The sequence below is a fragment of the Engraulis encrasicolus genome, chromosome 23 (genome assembly GCF_034702125.1).
Source record: "Engraulis encrasicolus isolate BLACKSEA-1 chromosome 23, IST_EnEncr_1.0, whole genome shotgun sequence".
Lineage (NCBI taxonomy): Eukaryota > Metazoa > Chordata > Actinopteri > Clupeiformes > Engraulidae > Engraulis > Engraulis encrasicolus.
In genome coordinates, this window is record NC_085879.1 from 38,046,206 (window position 1) to 38,051,205 (window position 5,000).

At 44.3% G+C, this 5,000-nt stretch overlaps 1 protein-coding gene across 1 annotated transcript in view; it reads left to right on the top strand.

Annotated features, from left to right (window-relative positions):
- The window catches only part of enox2 (ecto-NOX disulfide-thiol exchanger 2), a 514,981-nt gene that overhangs the window by 486,016 nt on the left and 23,965 nt on the right, over positions 1–5,000 (top strand). The window lies entirely within an intron of this gene.

Here is a 5,000-nt window from a genome sequence, read left to right on the forward strand (position 1 = left end):
AGGTGATTTAATGAAAAATAATTATTTTTTAGTCAGGGATTTTTTTATTAGGGGCCAAGCAGCGAAGCTGGCGAAGGCCCCTACTGTTTTAGCTGGTATTCTTATTATTATGTCACCTCTTTCCTCTCCTTAGCAAGTCTATGGCAGCCCATAGAACCGTACGTAGGAAAATGCTGTAAATCGGCACACACATTCGGGCCCGGCTCAGCATTACCCACAGCAATTTATAGGTCCCCAGCCCCAACGCTCTAGCGCCACCAACAGGTCAAAGTTGCAGGTACATTTCTGCTTGTAACTTTTGAACCGCTGGGCCAATTTTCATAAACTTGGTATCCCTGGAATCCTTGGGCCAAGACGAATCCAACACACCCTATGACGTCATTTTCCGCCTGGATAGTTTTCCCGCCATTTTGAATTTTGTAAAATTCAATAAAAATGCTATTTTTTCCGCAATTTTTGACCAATTCGCCCGAAACTTGGTATATAGTATCTCTGGACGGAGCTACACATGGGGTCTCAAGGAATATTAGATATCTTTTATCGTTTTGCCGTGACAGCCAATCAAAATTGTCGTAAAAGTGGTGAAACAGGAAGTGAGGTCATATCTCAGCAACCAATTGACTGTTTCGGCTAGGATTTTGAACACACATAGATGTCCATCCCATGACCTAATGAAAACAAATTCAGACCCCCAGCTCAAACTCTGTAGCGCCACCAGCAGGTCAAAATTTTAGCTACCTTTTTGCCTGTAGCTTTTAAACCATATGCACGATGTAAAATATATTATTATCACTGGAATCCTTGGGCCAAGCCGAATCCAACGCACTATATGACGTTATGTCAACGCAGAAGGGAAATTCCGCCATTTTGAATTTTGTAAAATTCACTGTAAGTCTATGGTAGCCCATAGAACCATACATAGAAAAATGCTGTAAATTGGCACACATATTTGAGGCAGCATCAACATTACCCACAGCGAGTTATAGGTCCCCAGCCCCAATACTCTAGCGCCACCAGCAGGTGAAAGTCGCAGGTACATTTCTGCTTGTACTTTTTGAACCGCTGGGCCAATTTTCATAAACCTGGTATCCCTGGAATCCTTGGGCCACGACGAATCCAACGCACCATATGACGTCATTTTCTGCCTGGATACTTTTCCCGCCATTTTGTATTTTGTAAAATTCAATAAAAATGCTATTTTTCCCGCAATTTTTGAACATTTCGCCCGAAATTCGGTATATTGTATCTCTGTACTGAGGTTTGTATGGGGTCTCAAGAAATATTAGATATCTTAAATCGTTTAGCCTTGACAGCCAATCAAAATTGTCGTAAAAGTGGCAAAACAGGAAGTGAGGTCTTATCTCAGCAACCGTTTGTCGAATTAGGCTAGGATTTTGTACACACATAGTAGTCCATCCCATGACCTACCACAAAGAAAATTATACCCCCAGCTCAAACTCTGTAGCGCCACCAACAGGTCAAATTTTTAGCTACATTTTTGCCTGTAGCTTTTACACCGTATGCCTAATTTTGAAAATAATACTATCAATAGAATCCTTGGGCCAAGCCGAATCCAACGCACTATATGACGTCATTTCAACCGGAAGAAAAAAGTCTGCCATTTTGAATTTTGTGAAATTCAATAAAAATACTACTTGTCCCACAATTTTGGTCAGAATGCCCTACAAAAGGGTACACTTCATCTTGGCACTGATTTTCTTTGGGGTATTCAAATATTTTTTGATACCTCTTATCGTTTGAGGGTGACAGCCAATCAAAATTGTGGTAAAAGTGGTGAAACAGGAAGTGAGGTCATACCTCAGCAATCGTTTGTCAAATTCTGTTAGGATTTTTTGCACACATACTAGTCCATCCCATGACCTCCCACAAAAAAATCCAGACCCCAAGCTCAAACTCTCTAGCGCCACCAACAGGTAACAGGAAATGAGCTCATATCTCGGCAGCTCTTCAACGGATTCAAACTAAACTTGGTTCATGTGATCATACTCCCCTCCGAGGAATGCACACCAACATTGCCAACATTTTGGGCCAAAGGGGGCGCTGCAGCTCCTTTTGTTGCCGTGGCGACTTTGGCAACTTTACTGCTTGGCCCCGCATTGCTGCTTGCAGCTATATTTTTCTTACAATTCATTTGAGTTGAAGGCTACATTTTCCTACAATTTTCAATGTGACAGTATTCTTCTGCAATAAACACTGAATTTATTTTAAGGCTTTTAACACATCTCAACCAGGGGTGCCAATAATTATGGAGGGCACTGTATATATATATAGATAGATAGATAGATAGATAGATAGATAGATAGATAGATAGATATATAGATATATAGATATATATATATATATATATATATATATACTGTATATATCTCACTTTGTCTCTCTCTATATCTCTCTCATTCTGTATCTCTCACTCTCTCTCATTCTGTATCTCACTCTATCTATATATATCTCTCTCACACACTTTGTCTCTCTCTATCTCTCTCTCACTCTGTATCTCTCTCTCTCTCTGTATCTCTGTATCTCTCTCTCACTGTAACTCTCTCTCTCTTTCTCTCTCTGTATCTCTATCTATCTCACACTCTGTATCTCACTCTCTCTTTCTCTCTCTCTCTCTCTCTCTCTCTCTCTCTCTCTCTCTCTCTCTCTCACTCTCACTTTGTCTCTCTGTATCTCTCTCTCACTCTGTATCTCTCTCTCACTCTGTATCTCATTCTCTCTATATATGTATCTCTCTCTCTCTCTCTCTGTGTCTCTCTGTATCTCTCTCTCACTCTGTATCTCACTCTTTCTCTCTCTGTGTCTCTCTGTATCTCTCTCTCACTCTGTATCTCTCTCTGTCTCTCTGTATCTCTCTCTCACTCTGTATCTCTCTCTCTCTCTCTCTGTCTCTCTGTATCTCTCTCTATCTCTCTCTCTATCTCTATCTTTCTCTCTCTCAGTCTCTCGGCCCCTTTCCTGCTCTTTCTCTTGCGGTTCTCTCACTCGCTCCTGCCATTTTACGGTCATTCTCTCGCTCCCCGCTCTCTCTCTCTCTCTCCCTCTCTCCCTCTCCCCCGCTCTCTCTCTCTCTCCCCCTCTCTCCCTCTCTCCGCCCCCCCTTTCTCTCTCTCTCTCCATCCCCCTTTCTCTCTCTCTCTCTCTCTCTCTCTCTCTCTCTCTCTCTCTCTCTCCTCCTCAGCCCACTATGACAGGTTCACTGCAGTCAACCAGCCGTTTCCTCTCATTCTCCTCGCATCACTAGCCCCCAACATACTCACACACACACACACACACACACACACACACACACACACACACACACACACACACACACACACACACACACACACACACACACACACACACACACACACACACACACACACACACACACACACACACAGGTGTGTGTCTGTGAAAACTCATATACACACACATGCATGACCACACACATACACTCACTCATACATGTACTATGTGCAAACACACTTAAGAGTACACAGTACACACACACATGCATGGATGCACTCATACATACAGCACATGCTCAATTATGCACAAATCCATACATGCAGCATGTGGACACTTTAACACACACACACACACACACACACACACACACACACACACACACACACACACACACACACACACACACACACACACACACACACACACACACACACACACACACACACACACACACACACACTTAACCACACTCATACCATACAGTATATGCGCATACACACACCGACAGACACTCACTTGCCCACCCACACGTACACACACACCAATACACACTCACCCCAACACACACTCACCCACACGCATACCATATGCACTCACACTCACACACTCCACACATACTGTACGCTATGCCACTCTGGGTCACCATAACCGCTGATCATCGGTGGCCACTTGACCAAATGGTTGACAGGAATGCACACAGGGATGGGGGGATGCACAAGAGAGAATAGCAGAGGTCTGTGTCCCATTCATATTTCATTGCAGGGGAGTAATAGCAATACAGTGCACTCTTCTCCACAAACCATCACCAGCAGCACACACCCACACATACTGTACCGTACCGTACAGACCTACCGGCAGAGACCACCCAACCGAAAGAGAGCATTTAAGCTTCTTATTTCACCTATCTCTCTTTTTCATTTCTCTCATGTGCTCGCTCGCTCTCTCTCTCTCTCTCTCCCCGCCTACCTTGCCTCCCACGCTCTCTCCTCTCCTCTCTTCCTCTCTTCCTCTCCTCCTCTCCTCCTCTCCTCTTCTCCCCTCTCCTCTCCTCTCCTCTCCTCCTCTTGTCTTACAGTTGAGGAGATTCATTGCTATCTATTACCGCTAAAAGAATTGCCAAAGCGATTGAGAGCTTCAGCTCCCGCGGTCATTAATTGTTAAAGGAACAGAACAGGCAGTGAGTTGGACAGCTCTGCTCTGCTCTGCTCGGCTCTGCTCTGCTCGACTCCGGAAGCCCACACACGCCACATGCCTTGCACTTAGGAAATGGGAGCGCATACCACATAAGACACTATCCATCTAAGGTTTAGCGATCTCCAATTGTGAAGTTAGACCTTTTATGGATCAGGATTCACAGGCCTCAGCCCACATACTTGCACTTAAGGAAATAGGAGCACATATTCTAAGGTTTTGCGGTCTCCAATTGTAAGGTTAGACTAGTGGTTCTCAACCTTTTTTGAACAAATGCCCCCTTGACCATATTGTAAGACTTCCAACGCCCCATTATGTCCTCATCATAAGCCTGCCAACACCCCCCTCGGTACTGAAAAAAAATGTACCCCCAATTGCAACTAAGCATCCCCTGGGGGCTCTAGAGCCCCCGTTGAGAAACACTGGGTTAGACCTTATTTTATGGCTCCACAGCCCACATAGCACATAGCAAACGCGTACTACATAAGACACACACACCAAGGTCTTACGATCTCCAATCGTAAGGTTATCCTTGATTTTACGGCTCCCCTTAGCAG